The following is a 14,347-nucleotide window of genomic DNA, read 5'->3' on the forward strand; positions in this document are numbered from 1 at the left end:
GCCTGTTTCCACCCACCAGCTGGAGAAAAATTTATTCATTAAAAGATAGTTGAAACCTCCAGGAAGAAGTTATATTTCAATCTTTTCTGACTATCCCTACAGAAACTGATATGCCTGATGGCTCTGATCAGGTGGGTTGTGGGTTTCCTTGTCTCCATTGCCTGGGTCTTCAGGAAATGTAAGTCCTTTCAGATCATTAATAATACTGTTTAGTACTTTGAAGGGTTATCTGTTCTCCTTTTTGGCACGTGCAAGGGAACCAACCTTTCCAATATGCCAGTTCAGCAGCCTTGCTGCTGTTAGATAGCCGTCCTTTACATTTCCTACCTTAACTGCATTTTGGCACGTGACAGCTTCTTGAAGTGAAATTGTTCTTAAGTCACAGTGTAACATGAAACATCACATTTGAATGCAAGGGGCTAAGAACCAACAGGTACAAAACCGAGTCGTTGCCTTGCTACCTAACACAGCTACTGCAATGTGCACCATCATGACTGGACTGGGCCAAGCTGCAGCATCACTACAGAAACCACCCTGTGCCACAAACACAGCATGCACTGCTGCATAATGTCCTCTGCAAACACTGCAAAGGATCATTTTATCCACCCCAGAATTTCCTCTAACTTCCCAAAAAGAGCAACACAACTTTCATGATGTACTTTCTCACAGTAACATTTTCAGTTCATTCTAATTTCTCTACTCTATACAAAAATAGATGTCAAGTTTTTGGGAGACCTATGCACAGTTTTTCTTGACAATGACTCACTGCAGCTCCACAGGGATGCACATCTTTCCCCATGGAGTCAAAGCATACTTTGCATATAATTTAAAATCAAGAGATCTTGAAAATAAATAGGGAAAGCAGAAGGAGACATATTCTGGAAAAATAATTTATTGATTTAATCTTATTTTTTTCTAATTCTGGATGCTTAGCTTTGCAACTCTAAAATTATTTTTCATGGAAAATTGACATAAAAACAAAGATTAAATATGCACAGATCTCATGAAATTGTAGTAAAGCATGATGACAGGGTAAAAAAATAAATTAAAGGGACAAAACCCAAGCTGTAATTTTAAAATAGTCTACCAAAAAAATTGAGGGCACTGATGCCAAGGAGCTCAGCTCCAAATTTTCACATGGTTTTCATTTCACAAAAAATAAAAGCAATTACAGTTCTGCAAAAGCCCAAACCACAATATCCTCTCTAACACAAAGTGTTTGGAATATTTCTCAATGCCCTTAAAGGGAGACTGTCATCCTGATTCTTCATGTTGCAAAAGCAGATGCACTTCAAGCTATTTCACTGGTTCTCAGTCTCCTTGTCTAACTTCTGGCTTTACTGTCATTTTTCTCACTACTTTAGGAGGCTCAGATAAATGAAAAAGCAATGGGTTTTTTTCAAGTTATAAAGACAAATGATTGTATAGGCCAAACAGTAAGGATAATTATATTTGAAGTGTTACCAAACTGGAAGAGGAAAAGATCAGTGAGAGGAAGTCCTTTTTAGTAATAATCTCTTGGTCAGTTTGTGCAGTACTTTTAGCATCAGGTGAAAGCATTCAGGTAGAATTGTATAATTGAATGTTCTTGCAGTGGGAAACCCCAGATCACTTTGCTTCCACACAAAAAAAACAAACAAAAAAACAAACAAACAAAAACAACCTAATGAGCAGCCAGCAGTTCTTCCAGCTTCATACTAGAGATATATGTGGGGAAATGTCTATATCATATAGATAACCTCTTGGTAGTCCCCCTGCCAGTATACCCCATCAGGATTGACATCATCAGCATGTCACTGGCAAAGCATTCCACAGATTCTTACTCTATACCACACATTTCTTATTCTATAAATTCCTCCTGGAGCAATTGCCAGCATGTTCTCTGTGCTACCAAAATGTTACATACAGCTTTGAAACATCTGTAAGGACTTCCCCTGACTGGTAGACTAAACTGTTTGAGTTTTAGCTTCAGGCTACTTGTAGTTGTCCTTCCAAGTTCAGGGACTGTGAGCAACTCACTTGCATCTGTTATTATGCCTTATCATATACATGTCACTTTAAGCATATTTGATGGTTTAGAAAAAATAAATGCAAACCTTTCTCCAGAGTTACAAAGCAGACATGCAAAGTTCTCATTCAGGAATAAATTTATGTATCACAAAGTAAGTGAAGGGAGTAGTGGACCCTTCCCCTTTGGAGAAAGATGTCAATTTTAAGGAACAATTGAAAGGGAGATCATATTTGATACATGCATATGATAATACATAAATATATGTTTTATATATTTTTATATATATATATACACACACATCTATATCACAGATGTTGGAAGCCCTAGGGTGTGGAGGAATCCCGGCACAAAATCCTGTGTGGGAGAGACACAAAAGGAGCAGCTGAGAGACAAGATTGGCAAAAACAACATGTGGACTTGTAGGCAGAAAGATGTGTGGGCAGAGTTGTTTACAGCCTCGAAGGCAAGGACAAAGAATATGAATTTGATGCAGATTTTCAGTAAAATACATTGAGATTTTTTACAATTACTTGGCCAGAATTTCTATAGTGTTCTACCCTCTAATATCTTCTAGACTGCTTAGCTTTAGTGTCTTTTGTGTCCTTTACCTTGAAAAAGTGAGGACAAGAGACTGATACAAGGGAGGCAATACTGTAATGGGAAGCCAAAATGCCTGATACGTACATGGAAAACTCCAACAGAAATTTCCCAAGCAATATGTGTCAGTCCAGGTGATCTCTGATTTGCACAACATATTATTTTCTAGCATAAAAGTCTGGATTATTTTTTTTTTAATCATGGAACAGGCAAGTATCAGAAGGGTGAATGACAGCAAGTTATTCACCCTTAAGAAATACATTTGATAAAGTTCTGGAAATAATGGTTCTATTTTTTGTCAGAATGGATAAAAGACAGGCTGCTGACACATGGAGATGATAATTAGTCAGGCAAAGAACAATGATCACACTCCTATTGCCACACTCACCTAATGGAAATTAAATATTGTAAAATTATGCCCTATATCTCCAGTGCACTAAATTGCTGTGTCAATAGGGTGCTACAAGCTTTGTTTTCACTGTATGTGCTACCTCCTTGGCCACCCAGCACCAGGGCCAAAGGCTCCACAGCCCCAAGAGCCACCCTGAGGGCCAGCAGGCAGGTGGTGCGGCAGTGCACAGCAGAGGAAGATGAACCACCTACTCCCAAGCAGGCATGACGAGGTACATGTGTGCTTGTGTCTTACTTCAGCTGAGCATAGAGGGGTCTCTTTGTACACAACAGGCAAGAATCATATAGGCCTTAAAAATACATAAAGCAGAAGAGAAATACAGATCCTTTTCAGTTAGACATTCCATTATGCTGGTGCCAGCTCTGCAAGCGTTATTAAAAAAAAGTCTTTGACACATGGAATAGAATCAAAATCTCACAGACAAAATTTGCCCTAAGTGAAAACAATGTCAGAAAATTAATCCATGTCTCTTAGATATCATGGTGTCTAAGAGACCACGCTGCTTCTCTAAACTTTCTCATGCTGAGACTTAGAAAGGGTGGAAAGTGTTACTCTTACAGCTTTGGGACCTGCTGACAGCTGCAGCTCATCTTTGGTGGGACCACAATGATGGGTGGAAAAGGAACCCACAAAAATGCTTTCTGCATAACAAGTCTCCACAACCAGTGTAAGCCTGGCCTGCTAAACCTTCAACAGCTTCCTTGAGCTAGGTTGGGAGGCAGAATGTGGCCAAGGTGAGAGAAGATATTATTACAGTAATTCCCTGTTCCTGCAGGCCTGCAGGCAGCTTAGTGTGGGTGACAGCAGCCCCAGATCAGTGCTTATTTGTATCTACAGCAGTAAAGGCAAATAAAGTCTTCCTGTGCTCATACAGAGCACCCTTATTGACATCAACAACACAGGAATAAAATAATTGCAATTGCAGACTTCTAGGCACAGCAGGAACTACGGGAGTCTAAGTTTGCCCTCCCACAGAGAACCTCACCTGTCATTTGACATAACTAGCTTCAGAGGCAAGAAAGCAATTCACTCCGCAGTGACTCAAAGACTGCATTTTTTGAGATAATTCTAAAAACTGGACTAAATTGTCATATGTGTAAGACATGAATGTCCACCATCTGAGGCTCAAATGAGGTCATAATCTACTTGTTCCTGTTCTTTGGAGGCACATCTTGTGCCCAAGCAGTGTGATAGTTGAGACACACCAGGTTTTACAGCCAGCAGCACAGAAGGGACTATTTTAGCCACCAGCTTGTCCAGTCACCTTTGATTTTTCCTTCTCCCCCACAAATAACTAATTAGTTGTCTGCAGCTGAGCTGACAGGACAGCTGAAACCCAAAGACAAATGTAGACTCACACTATATATCCAGACACAAGATGCCTTAACAGTATCAGGGCTTTTTGCTAAAACAGATAGTGAAAATACTAGCCTCTACCAATGGAAATCGATATAAAGCTCTCCCACTGTTGGCTAAAAGCCAGTCTTCCCACAGCATAAACATCTCCAGCACACTGAAAGCAGTCCAGACATACCCCATTCACATGACCAATATTCACATCCACGTCCTTGTGTTTTTCCCAAATGGGTACAACTCTCTGTAGCATAAGGTGCGGCACATGGCCGTATCCAAGGGGTCCTCAGGAAGGAAATATTTGGGATGAGGTTGCAAGTTAAGTAAATTGTGCTGAGAGGCTGAATCTGGATCATAAATCATCAATTGCATGGGTTTTGCCACTGCAGCACTAAGCATGTTTTTGCTTGTCTGTGCCAATCAGCTGCACAAAGCTTGCAATCAAACCTTCAGCTTGGTCGAGAAACATTTTTTGCTTTGTACCATAACACTGCCATCTTTTCCTCTCTGTAGGAAAGCAGCAGAAAACAGATGACAATTACTTTTTTTATAGAGACTCATTCAGTAAGAAGCAGCTACCTCTCCTGATCTCACATTATTTGAAACTACTCTTTTGCTAGGCCCGGGTTTTATTCACAGATTTGCAATAGCCTAACCAAGTCCATTTCAAAATATCTACCCACTTTTGGCCATTCTAAGTGGTTTTTTCTTAGCAGAAATTATTATCGCCCACTGCTGTAGTGTCTCTTAACATATACTCCTATTTTCCTTATAGCTGGGGAAAGGTGCCTGCCACACCATATCAACAGAGCTCATTTAAGCCTGGCCCAGCTCACTCAGCAGTAGTCGGGAAAGGGTGACCTGCTTCAGTCAGACACTGCTGGCCTGATGCAAGGGCAGCAGGAGCAGTGGCACTATTCTGGTCACACTGTTGCAGGGTTGGCAATGAAAAGACACGTCCTTAGAATCTGTGAAGTGAAAATCCTAGAGCCCAGAAGTAATCTGCAAGCCACTCAGAAAACCAGGAGGGAGGCGAGGCACGTCTTGTTTCAATGAAACCTCATCTGTGGTTTTGATTATCTCTATCCCTGTCTTTCTCTGTGATCTTTGCAAAGGAAAAGGGTGATTTCAGATCTGTTGGGAAGCAAAGGGGTCAGGAGGCTCAGCGAGGCAGAGGGGCTGGACAGAGGGTCCAGGAGATGGCCTCTTCCCTCCGGCCACCCCTGCCCCCTGAGGGAAGGGGCACAGAGTGCAAACATATGCTTTTCCAGATCTCCCCACAAACTAGACAGTGGTCCTACCATTTCTGCAGGAATTTCGTCTGCTCCAGGCCTGCCCTGCCTCCCTGTTCTGGGGCCCGTGGGGTGCAGGAGCACTTCCACCTGAGCCATGAGGGAAGGGGAGCCGGAACTGCCCTGTTGCTCAGGGGAGCGCTTCCCTCTCTCTGCTCTGGTAAAAAGGAGTTGGCTTTTCCCTCCCTCTCACGGCCTCTTCATCCTTGTCTCTTCCTTCCCTCACACTGCTGCGTGACCGAGAGAAGAGGGCCTATGCCCCCTCCCTCTGCCTACAGCCAGGCCTGAGGAGGGTGAAGCCCCGCCACAGTGGTGGCAAGTGAGTGGGACAGGGCACACCGGGCACCCCACCTACACCGAAGCAGCTGATGGGGAGAAGAGAGGCAAAAATGCTCTAGGGTTGGCAGCACATCATGAACAGCTGTGCCAAGTGAGCCGAGCAGGCATGGGGACAGCACCACCTAAGCTCAATGAATTTGGAAGCTGGCAGGAATATGAAAGGCCCACTACGAGGCAGTGCCACAGAGATAGGCACAGCTCGGTCTCAGATGGCAGGGGCTGACACCACATTAGCTGCTGTGCTCTTCTGACAGTAGCACCCTGCCACCCTCATCCCTCACCAGCAAGTCCCGGATTGCACTGTTCCAGTGAAAATGTTCCCTGTTGGGTCTTTCCTGCATCTGCCTTAGCTGGCATGGCACCTGTGGCATCTCACACCTTTATGTTAACCTGAAGGGCTGGCTTCCCTGATTTGGCTTCCTAAGGGTTTTGCACTGAAGTGATCACAAGAGTAGGAAGGTGATGTTTGCTGAAGATGATCTCTTGTCCTCTTCTGCAACTTCATGCCTCAAGGACACATGAAACTCCACAAAGATGTATTTCACTGTCAGGCCAAGCCACACCAGAATGTTTCAGTGTTTGTGTGTGGAGACTTTTCAGAACTTTCTGTTGCACAAAAAACACAATAGCAACTCTTTACCACTATTTGAGATTTATTATTGAGGGGGAGGGGAGGGGAGGGTAACTATGCAGATATTTCCCACAGCGGGGGGAATCCCATTTTCAGGCTCTGAGCAACACAATGGCCTTCATTTCCAAGAGGAGTCTCTCCCCCAGTTGTCATGTCGCCCTGGTATCCTGCTATGAAAACTCAGGATGCTCCAAATGGCTTTCTAGCTTTGTTACACAGAGTACATGGGTACCCTGCATTAATTGCTAATATTATAGATTTGAACATCTCATTGTATTTCTTCTACAGATCTACCATGCTTTGTAAAAGGAGAGAATGAAAAGTACCCCCTGCACCATTTAATCAGTTTTCAATTCAGTTTGCATTCACTGTATATAACATAAAGTAGACTGCTACCCATCCCGTGGTGGCTGTCATCTTTACTTCTCTCTGAAGATGACAGGCAATGATTTACTAACACCTGTACAATTGCAATGTCAAATTCCAGCTCTTGAAATACAAGGCTTAGCTCTGTGATATATGGCAAGACATTTAAAAGTACATATATCACCTCTACAAAATCTGCCTGGGACCAGTCCTTTATCAACTTGGGTATCAGGGCCCTTCATTAATACAAGCTCCTAATGGCTGAAGTTTTAAATGCAGATTGCTTTCCATTGTGTAATGCTAACCAGTCATGAATGTCCTTTTTTTTTCACTGGTGACTCATCTGGTAAATCCTGAATCTTTTTCTTTTTAGGGAATTCAGGAGTAATAGAAAAGACTTCTCCAGTGAAAAGTAATTTATTAACAAGGTATTTGACATCCAGAAAATTCATGTAAGTCCTAACAGTCCTCAGTATAACTGAAAGGTAAGCAACATAAAATCTACCTATTGGAACAAGTTCTTAGTCAGTCAAGCAATATTATGAAAGGGTGATAGGATGATGCATGCATCCCACTACAAAATTCCTTACATTTCTGTAGGAGTAACAGCCAAGGCATCAACTGAGTATGTTAAATTCTTTCTTTCCTACTCTGCCTGTTCCTCCAAGCAGTAGCTGTAGGGCCTTAACATTCACAGTCAGCTTTTTTCAGTAATGTCCTTGGAGGGAAAACTGATCTTTGGCAAGAATGTGAAAAGACAAACACAAACCATTGGCACTTATTATAGCTTTTCATATACTTATGCAGTTATATACTAAGTATTTTCACTGCTGTTGCTACAATCTGTTCCAAGAATCTCAGGAATTTGCAAAGTAGGTGCTGGTTTTTTTCCTGCAGTCAGGAATCTGAGGAATCAATTGTTATTCCCCATGTACCTAATAATCCTTGACGTTCTCAATTAACAACAGGAACAACAGCTGATGTTACAATATTTATGATGATCCAAGATTTTTTTCAACTCCTTCCCTAAGCTGTTTGTTTGTCTTTAATCCATCTCCCACAAAGTATTATATAAGTTGGGACTCAGATTTGGTGTATAAATTTAAAAGAATGGTGGAAGTATCAAGGTTAATTACATTTCTACATGTCTTGTGGTAGGCAGGAGAAACCCAAGGGAGAGGCAGGAAGAACTGAACCATTACACATTCTGTTTGTTAGCAAATGGCTCAAAGCCAGCCAGTCTCTGGACCAGACATAGATCTTGGGGATGGCTAGGGCTATTGCTGGGGGGAGGAAGTTGTACAAAGTATACCGAACCATAAGAAATCAGACTTATTCTACTTATTCTGTAGCTCTTGGAAAAACTTGTTCTAATTCTGTGTTTGACTAAAAGATTTGGTGTATCTGCCAGATAAGATTTTTTGTGTATTCTTTTTCCTCCATGTCTAAGTGCACACCTAATATTTGGAGATATCTTGCAAAATAAAATCCATATTCATCTTGCAGATCAACAAAGCAGTAAATCTGAATTTTGTATTGTCATGCTTAGTTTTCTTTTAGTGATGTTTCTCTCAGCTTTCTTATTATTCTGAGGACACATTGACAAGAAAAGGCTGTGCTGGAACCGGCAGATCTTACTGGATGTCTGAAATTCTGGCTGAGAGCTGGTGCTCCCTGTCAGTTCTCAGAACCTTCCAATTTTCCTGCCTTACAAATTCTGGTTTTATCTCAGAAATCAGCATTCAACAGTTCTCACAGCTTAATGACTTTAGAATATAATTCAATTAGCCATAAATACATTCCTCTATCATTCTCAAAGTAAGACCCCTTCTCCAGATTTTGCTATGATTTTTGCAGGTATTCATTAATATAGATCAGTTCTTTGTTTATTCTCTTCAGAAGCAATTACATGTATCATATTAAATTGCCCTGTATCTTATCTGAATGCTCCTTTCAAGTGGAATGAAATACTACTTCTCATTTGATTACATTTTTTTTTCCTAGATGGCTAGTTTATAAGTCAGCAGTTACTTCTTGTCTGTGCTACTAGGATAATCACTCACTCCTCTTTTAGTAAAATGCCTGCCTTAATAATTTCTTCCTTGAAGTGCTGACATCATACCAGTTTGTGCTCTAAATCTCTGCTTTCTTCTGACCATCCTTGTAAAATTTCAGTTTATGCTAAATAAAATATATTTAAGTTCCAATGTGAAATTCTGTTAATTTTGAAATTATAAAAGGAGCTTGCTTCACTACATAAATTTCATACGTATCAATATCTCTTTCATGTAGTATTGATCTGTTTATCATCCTACTCAAGAAATCCATATTTCCTCCCTTATTTATATTCTATGGGAAAGTCATGTCCCTGTAGCTTCAGCATCATATCTACAACTTTAGCTGGTGGTAAACAGAAGTTTCTTCCAGAGCAAATCTGGAACTCTTGCAGGCTTGGTAGGTACACTTCAAACAACCAAATTGGAACCAGTTCTTACCAATTCCTTTTCAAACTTGAAATAGTTCTTCCACAGCAAAAGAGATCTCAGGGAATATACAACTGACTGTTCTTAAGAATATTCAGATCTGTATTTCCAGAAGATGCCTTTGCTGAAAGTATACCTGGACAGGGGCAGATCCTTTGCATGTACTGTTTTCTCATGTGTTAAATAAATCTTCCATCTGTCTTCCTTATCAACAAAGCTCCTAATATGGCATGTGATGTCTCCATTCTGTGCAAAGATGTGAAGAATTAATTTATTATATGTGCTTGTGAACATATAGCTCATAAGATGGATCAGAGGATCAGATAAGTGAAGTTTACCCTTCCAGTAGCCTATACAGAAGGGCAAATACATAATCTTTCCAGAAAAAAAAAAAAACCAAAAAAAAAAAAAGTGTTTCAGCACTTCCATCACTGGTTTACATGCCATGTGAGATTGTTGCTCTTGCTGAGATTAAAGACTGTCCTTGCACAGACAGATCTGTTTCAAAATCAGTTTTGCAAAGGGATTGTTATTTTTATACTCACAAGCAAAAATTTTTTAGCACCAGGGGGTTTAGTTGCTGCTTTACTATGCAAGAGCTTCTAAAGCTACTTTGGCTCCTTGGATTCCATGGGCAGAGTGACTATCATTAAATGAAGATGATCCAAAATAGTTTTGTGGTGCTGTCCTTGTGGTGGGAACCAACTGTTACAAAGACAAGGCCAGCTGCAGGATAGGCAGGGAAGAAAGCGAGACATTGTGCTAAACTAACAAATCAGAGGAAAAGATTTCAGGAGTAATCACCCCCTCTTACCTGCAGGTCTGTTAGTTTTCCCTCGCAGCATGCAGAGAGCAGCCAACAGACATCAGAGAAGAGATGCTGCTCCAGGCAGACCCTGACAGTTTTAGATAAATCTATATCTGCAACAACAGCCTATGTCCTATCTTTTTCTTACGATCAGAAATGCATTTCAACACTAACAGAGATTTAATGAGCCATTTGTAATAGCCCAAAACTCGCAGGTGTTATTGCCATTTGGGTTTACTTGGCTGGATAAGCCCCTACTACACAGCCAAGTTGCTACCCAAGGTTTAGCATTCATAAGCCAAATTGAAGATATAATTAATACCAACCCAGATTGAGGCGTAGATTATTCTGAATGAAGTACAAACTTGTACTCAGCAGCATCCAAAGGATGGAACTTCTCAGATAGACATCTTACAACTCAGGCACATATAAGAAGTCAGAAAATATTAAAATCTATTTCACTTTACCTTTGTTTTCTTTCCTCTGGTACAATGAAATAAAATATCAACAAGCAGCTTGATGCACCTTTTGGATGATAATTTAAAACTCAGTGTTCTGGTAGAACACCAAGTCTTTGGTTCTGTGAAACCCAAAATACACAGAACAGTCTTTTGGAACTGGCTCTTACTCTGTAATTCCATAGAGAATCTAAGGCAAATACTGTTTTCTGCTGTGTTTGCAGCCTATTCAAAGCGGCCTTGTTCTAATGTAAAAGTATGAAAAAGTGAAGTCTTAAGCAGAAGTGAAACTTACTAGTCTATTTTCAGCATGCATATCCTGAGATGAGTGAAAAACCAAACACCGCTAATAATAAGTAAATCATTTTCATTCTTTCAGTACTAGCTGGTAACTTTAGCATTTTAGTATGATTTTTATAGTGATGGCATCCTCTTAAAATAAAATAATAGCTTAATTAAGAAAGTAAATGTGTCCATAAATATATGCATAAAAAATTAAATGGCCCCATATTTCTATGTGAGTAGGAAGTAAAGAGGAAAAAAAAAGTACAGCAAAAGGTTGATCTGTACCATTTTGGTAAGTTGCAACTAAGGTGGAGGAAAAGGAAAGGGGATAGTACCTATTGTAGAACATGCATTTATATCAAACCCATTGGATAAAAAAATGCTAGTAAAAGGGTTTGTTGAACCACATCCTCATAAAGCTGGGGCTTTCATCTTTAATGGAAATAAATGAACTCATCTGACGTGAGAGGAGTATTTGATGCGGGTGGAAAGAATGCAAGGGCTTTTTGAATAATCAGGGTTTAAGCTTACAGGAAACAAATGTCAAATTGCTAGAGGTCATTTCACCTCCATATGACAGGCATTCATTGCAGAGGAGTCACAGACTAAGCTGTGGACAGTGAATGCTGCAAAGGAATGGAGGATCCCTTCCATTAATAAGAACCCTAAGAATAATCTAAGTGATATTGCATACCTTTGTATCAGCACGCAAACAGAGGTGCTTTGCATATAACTAGGCATCTAAAGGGTTTGTGTGAGATCAGTTAGGGCTTGGAATTGGAAATAAAACGTAAAGTAAACCTGCACCATAAATTCATCGTAACAGAACTGGAAATGAGCTCTGAAAAGGTCTTCTAACAACAGTGAGTTTGGCTACAGAAATGACCTGTCTGTTCAGAAGAATAGGGAGTCTTACAAATTAAATCCTGGGAATCAAATAGATGGGGCAATTTCAGAGGTGGAGGAAAGATAAGCTGACAACATGGGGAACAAAACTATCAAGCACTAGCTAAGTAGTCTTCCTTACACTCACAAAGAAACATAAATTTACTAGCAAAACATAGTTAGAAAACTATGAGCTTGTGGATCCAAACTAGGCCACAGCTGAGTCCAGAATCAGAAGTCTCTGTCCAAACTCAGGTCCAGAGATAATGATTCTCATTTCTGTTAAACCTATAAAAATAATTCTCAATGATTTCAAGACTGTGCCATTTAGAATTAAGTTGGTGCCAAAAAAGACTGCAGCTAGAAAGCCTTGGACGTCTTTGGGTTTTCAGGTATCTACAGTGTAGATACAAGACAAGAAATGTCACAGCATGCTTCCCTGTCTCAGAGACAGGAAACTGCTCATGAGCCATATTTAGCCTGCACCTTCAATACATTAAGTGCACAGACACAAAAAGTCCCTTTACTGATCTGAAAGCTCTCAGGTGCACCGTGGCATTCTTTTGCTCCAATATACACATACCTCTGGTCTCTTGTGCACTTTGCTGCCCTTGTACAGCTATGACAGTAAGTTGCAGAACAGTATATTCCTGCAAACTGTTCAAATTCTGCTGTTCTCCTGTGTTTGTTTGTCCACCACAGACAAAGATGGAAGTGTTTCAAGGCTTTGAAAAGCACAGAAGAGGAAATGACATCTCCAGGATGCCCCACCAGGAAAACTCAAAGCTTTCACTGCCACTGAATAGAGAATTGGAGTTTTGAGCTGCTGCCTCCCTGACATACCTCCTGCGGTGTAGGGAGGGCGTCCTGGTTTCAGCTAGGATAGAGTTAAGTTTTCTTCTTAGTAGCTGGTACAGTGCTGTGTTTTGGACTTAGCATGAAAATAGTGTTGATAGCACACTGATGTTTTAGTCATTGCTAAGTAGTGCTCACCCTAAGTCAAGCACTTTTCAGTTTCCCATGCTCTGCCAGGGAGGAGGTGCACAAGAAGGTATGAGGGAGAATAGCCAGGACAGCTGACCTGAACTAGCCAAAGGGATATTCCATACCATAGAATGGCATGCTCAGTATATAAACTGGGGACAGCTGGCTCAGGGACTGGCTGGGCATCAGTCAGTGGGTGGCAAGCATCACTTGTGCATCACTTGAGTCTTTTTTTCCCTTTTTTTCCCTTGGATTTTATTTCTCTCTCTTTCCCTCTCCTTTTCATTACAATTGTTGTTGTTGTTGTTATTAAAACTATCATTATTATAATATTTTATATTATTTCAATTACTAAATTGTTCTTACCTCAACCCATGAGTTTTACCTTTTTTTCAGATTCTCTTCCCCATCCTGCTGGGGTTGGGAGGGGAGTGAGTGAGCGGCTGCGTGGTACTTGGTTGCTGGCTGGGGTTAAACCATGACAGAGGGCTTTCCCATTTCCTCTGAAAGGCAGAGAAGCAACTGGGAGGTTCCTGACTCACAGTGTCAAGACAGCACCTATAACTCTTGTAAGATGGAGTACTGATGTCTTCTGGATCATCCCTTCTGCCCTGGGACTGAGAATGGTGTCTAAAGTCTTCTGAGTTCCAAGGCAAGACAATGGCATAGGGAACATCTAAACAAATACCTCCCAGTTCCCTACAATTACTCTGGGTGCTCCTCCAGCTGCTCCCAAGGAAGCTAGCTTGAATCTCAGCTTAGTGCACGAAGTGTCACTCAACATGCCTGCCCAGCTTTCCCCCAGGTTATTCTGACTGGCCCTTGGGATGGCAGGGCCCCACATCCAGTCTTTTTCAGCTTTTGTACTGATTAGGAGAGATCACCTGTAAGAGCATGAAAAAAGTTTGTTCTGCAAGATCTGTTAATCTTCTGGCCTCTGCCAGGGGCTGAGATGGCTAATTAATACGAACTTTGATAATAAATTTTCATTTAAAAATTGCCAGTGACCTGTCATAGCATCAAGGTGTGAAAATTTGACAGAAATTTATTAGTCCTTTCTCTCTTGCATTTGTCTGTAAATATGGTCTTTCTGATCACTCAGAGGAAGTGCGCTGATTTGCCATAGTCTGTAATTATTACTGGAGGAAGAGCAGACAGCTTTTTGAAACCTCAAAAATTTAAGGAATAATTTAAATCACCAATAGATTCAGTTACACTCTGGCATATGAAGCTGAAAACACAAAAAGTTTCTGTAATGTGCAATCATTATCCTCCTCTGATGATGGTATTAAATTGTGCACAATGGCAAGAAAAGCAAAGATCCCAAACCTACTGACTGCTGTGATAAGAGAGAAAACCCTGACATGAACAGGACTGCAGTGGGATTGTGACATTTTAATGATAGTTTAGAAATACAAAAATCTCTGAAGTAGAGATAGTCAG

At 40.8% G+C, this 14,347-nt stretch overlaps 1 protein-coding gene across 4 annotated transcripts in view; it reads right to left on the reverse strand.

The window, feature by feature from the left end:
• FUT8 (fucosyltransferase 8) overlaps nucleotides 1-12,221 on the reverse strand; it is a 192,789-nt gene extending 180,568 nt beyond the window's left edge. For 3 of the 4 annotated variants that reach the window (XM_080396789.1, XM_080396787.1, XM_080396788.1), the window contains exon 1: nucleotides 10,760-12,221. The gene's annotated coding sequence lies outside the window, so the exon portion shown is untranslated. The remainder of the gene's footprint in view (nucleotides 1-10,759) is intronic. The other variant, XM_080396782.1, reaches the window with a different exon arrangement.
• Between the last annotated feature and the right edge of the window lie 2,126 nt (nucleotides 12,222-14,347).

This window comes from Falco punctatus (genome assembly GCF_963210335.1).
Source record: "Falco punctatus genome assembly, chromosome: 7".
Taxonomy (NCBI): domain Eukaryota; kingdom Metazoa; phylum Chordata; class Aves; order Falconiformes; family Falconidae; genus Falco; species Falco punctatus.